Source organism: Neoarius graeffei, chromosome 1 (assembly GCF_027579695.1).
Source record: "Neoarius graeffei isolate fNeoGra1 chromosome 1, fNeoGra1.pri, whole genome shotgun sequence".
Taxonomy (NCBI): Eukaryota; Metazoa; Chordata; class Actinopteri; order Siluriformes; family Ariidae; genus Neoarius; species Neoarius graeffei.
Genome location: NC_083569.1, coordinates 17,689,473 through 17,705,397, shown reverse-complemented (window position 1 = coordinate 17,705,397; position 15,925 = coordinate 17,689,473). Strand labels below are relative to the sequence as shown.

General features: G+C 43.8%; 1 non-coding gene and 1 pseudogene across 1 annotated transcript; one reads left to right on the top strand and one right to left on the bottom strand.

Moving 5' to 3' along the window:
* Window positions 1-1,012: 1,012 nt before the first annotated feature.
* On the bottom strand, window positions 1,013-3,055 carry LOC132883858 (putative nuclease HARBI1; annotated as a pseudogene).
* A 1,173-nt stretch (window positions 3,056-4,228) lies between these two features.
* On the top strand, window positions 4,229-4,306 carry trnat-agu (transfer RNA threonine (anticodon AGU)). The gene has a single exon. It is a non-coding gene; the product is annotated as a tRNA-Thr (tRNA).
* The last annotated feature ends 11,619 nt before the right edge of the window (window positions 4,307-15,925 follow it).

Sequence of the window (15,925 nt, the reverse complement as noted above, 5' to 3'; positions counted from 1 at the left end):
TGCCAATAAGGAGCGGCAAGCATGTTGGCAATGAATTGCCGATCGGGTAAATGCGTAAGTACATTCTCCCTTCTACATGTTCCAAAACAGAAGTATAGGATGAGAGAAAGCTTCATGATCAATCACAAGTCACAGAAAATGGTCCTTTGAAGTGGCCCCAGTCATATATAGCTTGTTTAATGTCCAAAAAATCCTGAATAAAATTTGGTATGGTAAATTCATGGAGTAGCCTACTTAAGCTGATATGCCTACATGAGTCACATGAATTAGGATGACTGACTGTTCAGTCCCTTTGACTAAGTTGGTGTATGTCCTGTGAACATTTCAGAGGCAACAGCAGTGCCAAACGCATGGCAACAGGTGAAAATGAAATATAAAAAACATCATTCATAATGGTGTGTGTGTGTGTGTGTGTGTGTGTGTGTGTGTGTGTGTGTGTGTGTGTGAGGCATATATAATGAAAAGATGCTTGTCTTTCACAGCCAACAAGAAAAAGGTGGCCGCCAGGTGCACGGGAGGAGGGAGGGCACCAGAAGCCCTTACCATGGCCGAAGAGTTGGCGCTCACCAACAATAGCGGTAGGCCAATCATGGAGGGGGTAGAAGGAGGCCTACAATCCACCCCTGGTGCTATGGAAATGTCCACCCTCTACGTGCTGGGTAATATGGCATTCAAGTTCCATGTAAGAAGTGTGTTTTCTCATTCATCAGTGGCATGTCTTATGTGTTGTGTGTACAATTGAAGGAAGCAATCTGGAGACCATCCAGCCACCACAGCCCATACCCGGCTCCAGTGATCCTCCGGCCGAAGTACCTGTAATAGCTAACATTGCATGCATTCTGTTGTCGTGTTCAGAAATTATGTAGGTGCAGCCTATGATTTATGTATGTTCTCTCAGGAGGAAGATGACGAGACCCTCACGGCCAAATCCGACACCCACATGCAGGTTGAATGACTCTACCACTGCTACTATATGCTGTGTCAATATTCTAGGAGGGTGCCCCATTACTCTTCAGCAGTACTGCATTTGAAGTGTGACTTGTATCAATGATGCAATCAGTCTGTGTGCTTGTGTTCCTTTGTAGGAGGAGTTGGAGCTGCCCCTGTCCCCTCCTGAGGCTTCCCTGCCAGGGACGTCACAATGTCACAAAATACAGTTTCTTCCTCTTCGGTCCATCATTGCCGACTGTTATGCATATTATTAGGCTAATATGTTCATTCTGGGGTGGGGGTTCTGTAGGCCGGAGTGGACAATGTGCGCAGCCTGTACAAGAAAATGTTACAGCTAGACTGCAAAAAAAAGAGGCTGCAAATTCAGAAGCTCGAACTAGAAATTGAAAAGTTGGCGCATGAGAAGAAGGTATTAGTACATTGTGTGTGTGTGTGTGTGTGTGTGTGTGTGTGTGTGTGTGTGTGTGTGTGCGCGTGCAAGCAAGCATTCATTTGGCTTTTCTGTCTTTTCTTTTCAGGAACGGGAGAACTTGAATAAATAAATACAGTAGGAATGAGTGGTGATTTTGGCTTTCCTTTATTTTGTGTTACTGCCTGAAAAATTGGTTTGTGATGGCCTCTCTCACTGAACGGCCTGTGGGATGGTCCAGGGTCATGGGGTCAACAACATCGGGGGTGAGGGAACATGATTGGGAACCCTTTCTTTTCTAATGGTGGCTATGTTATGTAGTACCACACATGCCGCTGTTATTTGACAGGCCTTCTCTGGCCTCACACGCAGGCCTTTTAGGTAGGCAAACCGAGCCTTCAATATGCCGAACGTGATCTCGATTTGTGCTCTTGTAACACTGTGGGCATGATTGAAGGCTCTCTGGGCCCTTGTTTGAGGGTCTGCGAATGGTGTCAGGAGGTGTTTCAAACATGGGTATCCACGGTCCCCGAGCAGGATACCATCAAATCGCCCTTGTATGAAATGGAGAGACATGTAGTTAGTGTCAAACAATTGTAAGATGCTCACTATTCTTTACTTAAGGAATACCATGAAGTTTGAGTAGGGACGTCTGTGGTATTTTAGCTCTTGTTTCTGTATTGTCCCGATATCTTTTTGATGCAGGATGATTTGTGTTTTAAGGATTAGATGTAGGATTATCTTACCTTCCTCGAATCCCGCAGCTAGTGAGGATTCCCTAAATATGCAGGAATCGTGGACAGACCCTGGCCATCTTGCATCCAGGCTGGTTATAATCAACTGGTGGTCACATGTCATCTAACAACATCAAGCATTTGTGCAAGGACAGGGGACATGACTGAGGTACAAGCACACTGTTACCCCTGCAAATGAGGAACAACACCAACCCATGTGGAGGACAAAACATCACCTAACGCAAAATGGGACCAGTACTGACAGGTTGATTTGAGGTATGGACATGACCTATTTGAATGTGGGCCTATATGAAGTAGACCTTTTACCTGTACGTTGATGCTATGGAAGGATTTTCTATTCACATAATCCCCCTCATGCTCTCCCAGGGGTGCACTGATTCGGATGTGAGTGCAGTCAATGGCTCCTATTACTCTTGGGAAACCTGTATATTTTGTGAGTCATATCAATTGTCAGTCACAATTGTCTCTATGAGAGTAGGCAAACAGACACAATTTGATATTAGTAATTACCTGTGATTGCATAAAACCCTTCTTTGATCTGAAGTGCGGTTAAATGCCCAGGGAACACGACAAACGCATTCATCAGTTTGGTTAGGGCAAGCACCACTTTGCGAATCATACGACATACAGTGTTCTTACTGAGGTTTTCAGCATCACCGATGGAATACATATATTGTCCACTGGCAAAGTAACGCAATGACAAGCACATAATTTGCTCGATTGTGAGGGCCTGGCTTCGGCGGGTTACACTGCAGACGTCTGCCTCGATCAGCTGGCAAAGGTAACGAATTCCCTCAGCTGAGAATCTATATCATTCATGAAGAACATCGTCCGGGTATGCCAGCGGATTCTGGCGGTCTCTAAATACCCTCGGCCTCCGGAGAGAGCCCCTCACAATCTGCGCTCCAATATCGCACAGGTCATCCAGGTACGCTGGCATTGTCTCTAGAGGAAATGTCGGTGGAGAGGTGGTGTTTAAAAAGGGTGTGGTTAATCAGAAACCTCGGGTTAACCAAGAACATAACCTGAGACGAGCAGGTTTGAGATGCAGCGTAAATTGCCATGGCAGCATACCTCGGTTTGAACATAGCCAACTTTCGTAGTATGGGTTAATCGTGGGCTGCACGTGATCAAGTTACTCTCGAAGTTACCCTGGTAAGCCAGAAAACCCACTTCGTAGTACAGGGCACAGTTTTCCTGGCTGAGAGCTGGTTCTTTGACTGTGGAAACTTCAAGAACTGGCTCAAGATTATGCATCAGCTTGGAACCAGCCCTCAGTGGAAAACTGGTGACTTGGTGGACAAGTGGTATTCGAGGATCAGCAGAGGGTCCTCAATGTTCTGTTTTGAGCTGAATCTATGATAGATAGCTGCCTGTTTAAGGCTTCATAGCTCAGTGGTTAAAGCAATGGCCTTATAAACCGGTGGTGAGTTCAATTCTCCTTGGCCTTTGCCCAACCTTTTGAAGTTCGAGAGTTCTGATCTGAGACTGAAGAAAAGTGGTGTTTTGAGCTCTTACTGTTTCTTCAAAACAGTTCTTAATCAGTGAGCCAGTTAATATCAACAAAAGACTGCAGCTAAAACTCTAAAGGATTCTTATTGTGCTGCACATATTTATAACTTCCTGGTTACACAATTATAATTTTGGACGATGTAGCACTAGGAAACTTGGCAAAAGAAGTCTATAAGATATGTATGGAAAAAGCATGAGGTTGAGAAAATTACTTTTTTTTTTAAGAACCAAAAACACTGGTCAGCTTTTTTTGGTTGGAGTTCTCATCATCTGAAAACCACTGGCTGCTGCTGAGGATGGCCCTGCTTGAAGATCAGTGAGGTCACTCATGGTGCTTATGGTTTGTCTCTTGAGGGCTTGGCTTGTCCAGTGTTTTTGTTAGCTCAGATGAGAATGCAGCCAGAATGTACAGCCCACAGCCCACTCTACGATTGACACACCACATTATTTAAAATGTGTGTCAATTTTTTGTGAGGCAAATAGTAAACAGAAGCTAACTGCAGCTAGGAACTAAAGTTGTGAGTGATCTTACAGCAGTTTCTGTGGGCTGTTTTAAGGATTGGCAAAGGAGCTTCAAAGTTCTGCTGTTGCCCCAATCTTCAGCTGATATTCATAGCTCAGTGGTAAGAGCGCTGGTCTAGTAAACCAGAGATTGTGAGTTCAATCCTCACTGGGGCCTGTAATGGACATCTTAAATGTAGAAAGATGATCCAGCCAAAAGAGGGGATATTGAGAACACTGACACCAGAAGGTGAGCAAGTGCTCAGGGTTTCTCATCACCTGAAGACCACTTACTGCTGGTGAGAGTGGCTCCATTTGGGCAGTTTGAAGATCAGTGAGCTTACTGAAGGTGTCTTTGGTGTGCAATTTCTGCAAAACACTTTGCATTCAAGTCTCCATCAATGTACAGTTGATAACGTCAACAAAAAAAGACTTCAAGGGGGCGAGAAGCCGTATTCGGACAGCATGCAGTCATCTTATCAGAGAAGTTTGCTTTTTATCCAGTTGTCTCTATGTTTAAACTTTTTTTAATTATTATTATTTTTTAGTTCTAAAAAAATATATATATACTGAGATCCAGATCTCAGTGACCTCATAGCTGCCGACGGACATGATTTTAATATAGCCTAATTCCCAATAAAGCTGTTCTCATTTACATTTTTTTCTGTTTCTGTTATCAGGCAATGGAACGAGTATGAAATAGTGACTAAAACATGGTCCATTAAAACATGTTCACCAGCAGTCACATCCAAGCCATTTTCACGCTGGTGCTCTGCACTGAGAAAATTCCTATTTTATAACCTCAGTGTCATCTGACAAAATCAGCATGCACATAATTTTAAAGAAAACAACTGTGCAGTGATAGTTACTATATTTACATATAAAATGATTACTCAGAGAGAAAGTTTGAAGAGACAAGGTGTTTTCCTTATTTTTTCTCTCACACCGTGCACAGCCTCTGTCTGCCTGGGAAACCAACCACAAGAAGGATGTTTTGTTTTCAGTCAGGGATGATTCGGCCTCATCTGCCCTGTAGTGAATAAACCTTTTAATCCTCTGGAGACAAAGATATCGTCTCTCGAAAGTAGCTAAGATTTGTCCAAAAACTCACAATATTTGTTGCTAGTCGCTTTTTTTTTAATTTTAGAAAAGTCACTAAGTTGGCAATAATGCTTCGAGAACTGACTGTTCACTTGTTGCCTAATATTTTCCACTTCTTGTCAGGTGCCACTGTAATGAGATAATCAATGTAATTCACTTCACCTGCCAGTGGTGTTAATGTTATGGCTGATCGGTGAATATAAATGTACTATGTATGTATGACTGAAGAACAGATTGAGCCTATAGAATTGTGTAAAGTGTTATTTATATAATGACAGAAGTCTATATCTCTGGGGTGTGTGTGCAGGATCCTAGTACTTAGCCCACAGTAAGATAACTGACTATGCCATCTTGTGTAGAAAGAAGAAAGATTTTAACACACCAAGGCTATCTATCTATCTATCTATCTATCTATCTATCTATCTATCTATCTATCTATCTATCTATCTATTCTTTCACTCATCCCTACCACTTTGTCCCATTTTGCACAGATAAAAATGGATGCTGGGAATAAGAAGTCTTTTTTGTGGATCTTTCTGGAAAGCTTTCTCGCTCATGTAGATGAGCAGATTATTAAATATTCTGTTAGCAGGATGGGAGGGAACATGCATAAAGTGGGCAGTTTTTTAAAATTCATACTGTATTTTCTGGTAAAGATCCTCAACTGAGGTAAGAGAAACTCTGATGATGGTTCCAGTGGTTTTCATTATGTGTTCTAGCGGCTTGTGCTTTGACACAGAATGCAATTTATCAGAGAAGATACTCACAGAGCTGCACAGGATGCTGTCTATGGTGCCCCTAAATGTATTGAAGCTGGGAGGGGTGAGGTTTGCTCTCCTGTCTCTGCAGAAAAGTGAGACACTGTTGGGATTTTCTGGCACAGATAAGATCTTCTGTCATGTGCACCTCAAAATTATGTGCATGCTGATTTTGTCAGATGACACTGAGGTTATAAAATAGGAATTTTCTCAGTGCAGAGCAGCAGCGTGAAAATGGCTTGGATGTGACTGCTGGTGAACATGTTGTTTCAATGGACCACGTTTTAGTCACTATTTCATGCTCATTCCATTGCCTGATAACAGAATATTTAATAATCTGCTCATCTACATGAGCGAGAAAGCTTTCCAGAAAGATCCACAAAAAAGACTTCTTATTCCCAGCATCCATTTTTATCTGTGATCTGTCTCCATGATCACACTAGCAGAAGAGCACAGATTGATCAGTGTGGGACTGTGAGTCCTACTGGGGTCAAAAATCATCTCTTTTGTTTTCCTCCATGGATTGTTGCTTCTACTGTAGTCCTCTGACCCACTTCACCTTCTCTCTGTATGTTGGCTACATTAAATTGTATGCAATTTAATGATAATAAAATACAATTAAATTAAATTTTACCTGTAGAATGCTTTTAACAATGAACATCATCACAAATCAGCTTTACAGAAATATCTAAATTCTGGATATAAATTTTACATATATAGTGAAGGATGAAGCCAGAAGGCGATGGTGGCAAGACGGGGTCACTGGTATCTCAGGAGTCGCATGTGTAGCGAGAGAGAGAGGGAGGGGGTTGGGCAGATGGAAAGAGAAACCCTCCTCTAAATACACACAATTTCAAACTGAAAGTCTGCAATGTAATCTCACAGTCAATTCAAAATATTTTTGGTTGTTTATTTTATAACAGACACTTTCTGGAGTATTTCATTAAAGTGAGAGAAAAAAACAGCTGCTGGTCTTGGTAATACTAATGTATAGATTGAGGCACTGCCTAAAAGCAGAGTTCCCAGCTGTTTCTGGGTTGTAGAATTTTCTTATATCATAGCCAGCCTCTTTTGTTTTATATTGTGGCGAGACGCACTGAGTTAAGTGCTCCTTAGTAATTGGGGCAGCCTCAACCAATGCCGTGCATCGCTAGCCTATTTATGGTAGAGTGATTTTGAACTCTGGAGGCGTGACGACCTGTCCCCCCCCTCGCTGTTTCCTGTCACACCCCTTCCCGTTTACCTGTGGCCGTGCTCCCACCGTTTGGCTTTGTCCACTTTTTGTCAGCAGTGCACCTTCCTGTGACGTGATTTCTTGTCTGCCGGTGACTGGTATGTATGCTTGCTCGAGCATGCTATTACTTTTGTTTACCTTGCTCAATTCAATGCTGATCCGCCTTTGGTCACTTTTCAGTGCATCCACCGTTTGGCTTTCCTTCGGTCTTGCCCAGCTGTGCATTTTGTGTGCGGTGATTTCCGAACGTTCTCTTGGCGTCTGTTACTAAGTGCAGATGACCCATGGAATTCTGTGAGCCTCGCTGGGACTAGGCGAGAAGTCTTGGATCGCTTGGTACATGCCCCTCCCCTTGAATTCCTACTACTCTGAGTTTATTAAGCGTGGCGTTAATTGAGTATTTTGTGTGTTCTTTAGGTGTTGCCAGTTTTGGTCTGGGTTTGCTGCTGTTCTTGCCAATGCGTTTCTGCTGAGTGCTGCTTTCTCTGATTGGTGCAGCTGCCTGCATGAGGAGGGCTGCGAAACCACCACAGCACTTTAACACTAGTTTTAACTTTTGTAGCGTGTGTGTGTGTGTGTGTGTGATTGTGTGTCTGATCATCATTCATCTACACTGTAAAATATAATAAGTTGACTTTACTTAAAAAAAATATGTAAAGTCGTTGCCTCAAAAAAAGTCATTTATGTTGATTTAGATAAATTAGATTGGGTTAACTTATTTTTTGTGAGTTTGCAGTACTCAAATTAACTTATATTAATTTGATTACATTAACTTATTTATTGTGAGTTTGCAGTACTCATCTTATATAATTTTGATAACATTAACTTATTTATTTTAAGTTTACAGTACAAGTTAATGTAATCAAAATTATATAAGATGAGTACTGCAAACTCAAAATAAATAAGTTAATGTAATCAAACTAATCTAAGTTAATTTGAGTACTGCAAATTCACAAAAAATAAGTTAACCCAATCTAATTTATCTAAATCAACATAAATGACTTTTTTTGAGGCAACGACTTTGCATATTTTTTTTAAGTAAAGTCAACTTATTATATTTTACAGTGTATATGTGCTTGGAGTGTGGTGTGAGGGATATTTTCTTTTCTGTTAAATTGGGTATTTTTGTTTATTTACTTTAGCCCTGCTCAGGTTCCACCTGCTGGCAGGAGGCTTTTTTTCTATAGCTGCGGATAGCCAGTGGGCTATCTTATTGGGCCTGATTTATGTTAATGCCTTTTTTTAATTTCTTATCTGTTTATTTGGTTTAATGCTCGCGAGAGCTTATTTTATGTGAATTTGTGTGTGGCTAGCAACCACGTCTGCCAACCTTTTCTGCCGTGGCAAGCAGCCTTTTGTTGCCAGCTGTATGCCAGTACTGGTGGGAGGCCATTGCAAGCTGTGGATCATCAGTGGTCCACATAGTTCCCCTCCCTTAGTTTACATCGTGTGTGGTTGTGCGTTTTAATTGGTTAGTTTGTTGTGACCAAGCTGTATGTTATTTCTTGGTTTCTTTGTTTGATTTTCTCTCCTCATACCTCCTTTCTGTTTATTTACTTTTCAGGTGCTGAGTGCCCAAGGCGGGGTGGCAGCTGATCCCCTAGGTGGTGGTGTTCCCCCATTTTCCGTGTGTGTGTTCACGTGTGCCTGTGTGGAATTTTCCTTTTGCTGTGTTTTTGATTTATTTCGATTTGGTTTACAGTGAGTGCGACACGTGTGCTTGCATGGTGTGCCTCCTTGGATCCCTCCTCCGTCTCCTGGTATCTTGCCCCCTGCTGGTAGGCCTCAGCCCTGTTAATGTTGATTTCTCCCTTACCCTTGCCCCACAAAAATGTCAGTCAAACCTTTGGATTGTGAGTGTGAATGAAAGTGATTGTTTGTGAAGTAAAGGAAAGAACTTTTATTTTTGTAAACATTGTCTCATCTCATCTCATTATCTCTAGCCACTTTATCCTTCTACAGGGTCGCAGGCAAGCTGGAGCCTATCTCAGCTGACTACGGGCGAAAGGCGGGGTACACCCTGGACAAGTCGCCAGGTCATCACAGGGCTGACACATAGACACAGACAACCATTCACACCTACGGTCAATTTAGAGTCACCAGTTAACCTAACCTGCATGTCTTTGGACTGTGGGAGAAACCGGAGCACCCGGAGGAAACCCACGCAGACACGGGGAGAACATGCAAACTTCGCACAGAAAGGCCCTCACCGGCCACGGGGCTCGAACCCGGACCCTCTTGCGACAGCGCCAACCACTACACCACCGTGCCGCCCCTGTAAACATTGTAATAAAATAACCTTTTTGTATTTTCATAACTTTGGTCTCTGGTGTCTTTAGTCAAACGAACCTTGCGTGTCAACATTGTGAAGTGTTTTCTGGTTAATATTCCTGGGGTGAAAGTCCCCTGGTGGCGTAGTCGGCAATTGCTCTTCTGCTTAAGGTCAAATTAAGTCAATACTTGCTTTTCTGCCCAAGGCCACAATATCAAGAATTATTTTAAAAAAATTAAAAATAAAAATTCAGGCATGACATGCGCGCATCGTGCATGGAGATTTTCCCGCCATGATTGGGTTGCCTGTGATGGCAGGTACGTGAGTACGCGACACAGTGACATCGGGTGACAACAGTGACAAGTTACTCACTACTATACTGTCCCGACTACTACTCTACTTCACTACTCACTTCACTAGTTGTTGGGTTTCCTGTGGTGGCAGGCACACACAGTACTGAAACCATCAGAAAACAACTCAATGGGTTTCTTTATGTATCTACACTCTATGCCTATGGGGCTCCGTTCACATGGGCTGGAGCTCCGCTAACACATAGTCTGGTAGTTATTTCTCAATAGGGTGCTCCATAACACTTTTGTGCACATCTAGGGGTAAAAGCTGCCAACCAATTTTTTTTTAATCAGAATGGGTCCTAACAAGTAGAAATAGGGTGGTTGGCATCTTTGAAAATGCCTATGACTCTGCTTTGGCAGCCATTTTGGAAACCGCCATAGATGACTGTTATATTTAACAAAATAAGATCTTGGGAGCAATGAAGAACAATTAATATGCTGCAAGGCACAATCCTTCTTGTACAGAGGACAAAATTATACAGTTTGTACATTTTCATTAAATGTCAGCCATGTTAGTATTCCAATATGGCTTCTGAATAATGATATTATGAAATTAAGTTTTTTAAAGAAATAAAGAATTTTGATGTTTAAACACACATTTCAACAGCTAATAAAGTTACTGATGACATCAACAGTATTGACAACAATTAAGAATTAAGGAACATACAATAACATTTATTTCTGCAAAGTATGAAATGTTTATTGTGAACATCAAAGCAATGCCTTCAATATTAACAGGGCTGAAGATTAATAACACTAATATATGCTTTTAAACAGCTTCAGTAATGTACATTTTATACAGATTTATGTAGCTAACACAGTAATTATCACTGACCCAAGAGCATTGCCACAGCAATACCATCTACAGCCGTCAAGATTTGATAAACATTGGATTTCAGGCAAAAACTGAAATTACAATCGCCTTTTCACGGACTCACAACATCCCACCGGAGATAGCGAGACCGACGGGAGCACCATGGATTGTTGTCGGGAACGGCAGGCGCCGGAGGCGGCGTAGGGAGAGGAAGCAGAAACGGGGATGCCGGGCAGGTCTGCTAGCTCAGCTAAGGAAACAACCACACAGACCTCCGCTACCATCAATCTTCCTCACAAACGCTAGATCCCTAGCAAACAAGATGGATGATCTACAGGCACAGATCATATACAACCGCTTCATCCGTGAGTGTTGCCTGCTGATCGTCAGTGAATCCTGGCTACACCCGCTAATACTACAGTGGAACTAGCAGACCACACCATCCACCGCTATGACCGGAACGAAGCCTCCGGAAAGAGCAGAGGAGGGGGACTGTGTGTTTACGTGCTTGAGGACTGGTGCTCAGACAGCAAGGTAATCAACACCCACTGCTCACCGGATCTAGAGGCCATGTCTGTCCAGTGCCGACCTTTCTACCTGCCACAGGAGCTAACGGTAGCCATCGTGACTGCTGTTTACATCCCTCCCGACGCTAACATTAGCACGGCACTCGGCCATCTGCTACACATCGTAAACAAACATCAGAGGGCTCATCTGGATGGCGTTCACATCATCGCTGGGGACTTTAATAAAGCATGTCTCAAGTCTGTCCTCCCCAAATTCCACCAGCACGTTAAGTGTGCAACTAGGGGAGAAAATACACTCGATCATGTTTATTCAAATATCAAACATGCCTACAGAGCGACCCCCCTCCCCCACATTGGACAATCAGACCACCTCTCTCTGCTCCTCTTCCCAGCCTACGCCCCCCTCAGAAGGCGAACTAAACCAGCCACTCAGACCATCAAAGGCAAGGCAAGGCAAGGCAAGTTTATTTATATAGCACATTTCATACACAATGGCAGTTCAATGTGCTTTACAGAAGTAAAAACAAAAACAGTAAACAATAGAGAAATTAAATTACATAAAATAATTTTATTTTTAATCTAAAACAATTAATTAAAAGAATTAAAAGAAAATAATAAGAATTAAACAACAGTAGAACTAAAATAATAAAATGATAAAATGCCAAAAAGAAAAAAGGAGAAAAAGAAAAAGAAACCAGTGGAATAAAATAGAATAAAATTAAAGTAAATTTAAAACATGCAGAGAAAGTAAAGATTATAAAAAATGTAAAAATATTAATTATTTAACAGAAAGCATCTGAAAACAGCTTGGTCTTTAACCTAGATTTGAAGCTGCCAACAGCAGGAGCATTTTTAATGTCCTCTGGCAGTTGGTTCCATAGATGTACTGCATAGTAGCTAAAAGCTGCTTCACCACACTTTGTTTTAACAACTGGTTTTAATAGTAAATTTTTCTGTTGCGATCTGGTAGATCTGATTGGGTGAGGCCACTGCAACATATCAGAGAGGTAATTGGGCCCTGTACCATTTAGAGATTTATACACCAGCAGCAATGCTTTAAAGTCAATTCTGTAGCTTACTGGAAGCCAGTGAAGGGACCTTAGAATTGGGGTAATGTGCTCTGTTCTTTTTGTTCGTGTGAGAACCTTCGCCGCTGCATTTTGAACCAGCTGAAGTCGTTTGATGGTCTTTTTTGGCAGGCCTGTGAAAATGCCATTGCAGTAATCAACCCTACTAGAGATGAAGGCATGTATTAGTTTTTCCAGATCATTTTTTGACATAAGTCCTCTTAGTTTGGAAATGTTTTTTAGGTGATAAAATGCCGTTTTAGTGATTGCTTTCATGTGACTGTCAAAGTTTAGCTCGCTGTCAATGAAAACACCAAGATTTTTAACCATTTCTTTAGTTTTAATCCCTTTTGTGTCAAGAATAGTGGTAATCCTGAGTCTTTCATCTTTTTTTCCAAATAGAATTACTTCTGTTTTCTCTGTGTTCAACTGAAGAAAATTTTGTGACATCCAGCTATTGATTTGATCGATGCACTGGTAGAGACATTCAAGGGGGGCATAGTCATTTGGTCTCGTCTCGTCTCGTCTCGTCTCGTCTCGTCTCGTCTCGTCTTCTTCCGCTTATCCAGGACCGGGTCGCGGAGGCAGCAGTCTAAGCATGGAAGCCCAAACTTCCCTTTCCCCAGACACCTCGGCCAGCTCCTCGGGAAGAACACCGAGGCGTTCCCAGGCCAGCCGAGAGACATAGTCCCTCCAGCGTGTCCTGGGTCTTCCCCGGGGCCTCCTCCCGGGGGGACATGCCTGGAACACCTCCCCAGGGAGGCGTCCAGGAGGCATCCAAAAAAGATGCCCGAGCCACCTCAGCTGGTTCCTCTCGATGTGGAGGAGCAGCGGCTCTACTCCGAGCTCCTCCCGAGTGACTGTGCTTCTCACCCTATCTCTAAGGGAGCGCCCAGCCACCCTGCAAAGGAAACTCATTTCAGCCGCTTGTATCCGCGATCTTGTTCTTTCTGTCATTACCCAAAGCTCATGACCATAGGTGAGAGTCGGAACATAGATCGACCGGTAAATTGAGAGCTTTGCCTTTTGGCTCAGCTCCTTCTTCACCACAACGGACCGGTAAAGCGACCGCATCACTGCGGAGGCTGCACCGATCCGCCTGTCGATCTCATGCTCCATCCTTCCCTCACTCGTGAACAAGATCCCGAGATACTTAAACTCCTCCACTTGAGGCAGGACTTCTCCACCAACCTGGAGAGGGCAAGCCACCCTTTTCCGGTCGAGAACCATGGCCTCGGACTTGGAGGTGCTGATTCTCATCCCAGCCGCTTCACACTCGACTGCAAACCGCCCCAGTGCATGCTGAAGGTCCTGGTTTGAAGAAGCCAACAGGACAACATCATCCGCAAAAAGCAGAGATGAAATCCTGTGGTTCCCAAACAGGATTCCTTCCGGCCCCTGGCTGCGCCTAGAAATTCTGTCCATAAAAATTATGAACAGAACCGGTGACAAAGGGCAGCCCTGACGGAGTCCAACATGCACTGGGAACAGGTCTGACTTACTGCTGGCAATGTGAACCAGACTCCTGCTCCGTTCGTACAGGGACCGGACTGCCCTTAGCAAAGAGCCCCGAACCCCGTACTCCCGAAGCACCCCCCACAGAATACCACGGGGGACACGGTCGAATGCCTTCTCCAGATCCACAAAGCACATGTGGACTGGTTGGGCAAACTCCCATGAACCCTCGAGCACCCTATGAAGGGTATAGAGCTGGTCCAGTGTTCCGCGACCAGGACGAAAACCGCATTGTTCCTCCTGGATCCGAGGTTCGACTATTGGTCGAATTCTCCTCTCCAGTACCCTGGAGTAAACTTTCCCTGGGAGGCTGAGAAGTGTGATTCCCCTATAATTGGAGCACACTCTCCGGTCCCCTTTCTTAAAAAGAGGGACCACCACCCCAGTCTGCCACTCCAGAGGCACTGTCCCCGACCGCCACGCGATGTTGCAGAGGCGTGTCAACCAAGACAGCCCCACAACATCCAGAGACTTGAGATACTCAGGGCGGATCTCATCCACCCCCGGTGCCTTGCCACCGAGGAGCTTGCAAACCACCTCAGTGACTTCGGCTTGGGTAATGGACGAGTCCATCTCTGAGTCATCAGCCTCAGTCTCCTCAGTGGAAGACATGACGGTGGGATTGAGGAGATCCTCAAAGTATTCCTTCCACCGCCCGACAATGTCCCCAGTCGAGGTCAACAGCTCCCCACCCGCACTGTAAACAGTGTTGGCAGAGTACTGCTTCCCCCTCCTGAGGCGCCGGACGGTTTGCCAGAATTTCTTCGAGGCCGACCGATAGTCCTTCTCCATGGCCTCCCCGAACTCCTCCCAGTTCCGAGTTTTTGCCTCCGCAACTGCCCGAGCTGCAGCACGCCTGGCCTGCCGATACCCGTCGGCTGCCTCAGGAGTCCCGGAGGTCAACATGGCCCGATAGGACTCCTTCTTCAGCTTGACGGCATCCCTTACTTCCGGTGTCCACCACCGGGTTCGGGGATTGCCGCCACGACAGGCACCGGAGACCTTGCGGCCACAGCTCCGAACAGCTGCGTCCACAATGGAGGTAGAGAACATGGTCCACTCAGACTCAATGTCCCCCGCCTCCCTCGGAAGCTGGGAAAAGCTCTCCCGGAGGTGGGAGTTAAAGACCTCCCCAACAGAGTGCTCGGCCAGACGTTCCCAGCAGACCCTCACCATACGTTTGGGCCTGCCAGGTCTGTCCAGCTTCCTCCTCCGCCAGCGGATCCAACTCACCACCAGGTGGTGATCAGTTGACAACTCAGCCCCTCTCTTCACCCGAGTGTCCAAGTCATTTGGTGATAGAGCAAAATAAATTTGGGTATCATCTGCATAGCAGTGATACAAAATTGAATTTTTATTGATAATTTGCCCAAGTGGGAGCATATAAAGGTTGAAAAGTAATGGTCCAAGAATCGACCCCTGGGGGACACCACAGGTCAAGGGCATTGACGTTGAGGAACAATTTCCCAGGGTAACAAAGAAGCTTCTATCTTTTAAGTATGATTTTAACCAATTGATAACTTTACCAGTCAATCAAACCCAGTGTTCAAGTCGATATAGCAATATGTTGTGATCAACAGTATCAAAAGCTGCACTGAGGTCCAGTAATACCAGGACCGATGTTTTGCCTGCATCAGTATTAAGACGTATGTCATTTATAACTTTAATCAATGCTGTTTCAGTGCTATGATTGGCACGAAATCCTGACTGAAAATTATCAAAACGGCTGTTTGATATCAAGAAGGCAGTTAATTGATTGAAGACAATTTTTTCCAGGATTTTCCCGATGAATGGTAGATTTGATATTGGCCTGTAGTTATTTAACACTGAAGGATCCAGATTATTTTTTTAAGAAGGGGCTTTACAACAGCTTTTTTTAGGGACACAGGAACAACGCCAGTCTCCAAGGATGTATTTATAATTTGAAGCACATCTGTAATTATAAGATGAAGAACAGACTTAAAAAAGTTGGTGGGCAGAATGTCCAATTCAGATGTTGAAGAACTGAGATTTTGTACAGTTTTTTCAAGAGTCTCATAATCAATTAAACAAAATTCTGACATTGTGTTAAAGTTATCTATCTGTGTCATTGGTGATTGCAGTTTTTCAATTTTTTGCAACTGAGATATATTATGAGAAATATTCTGCCTTATTTT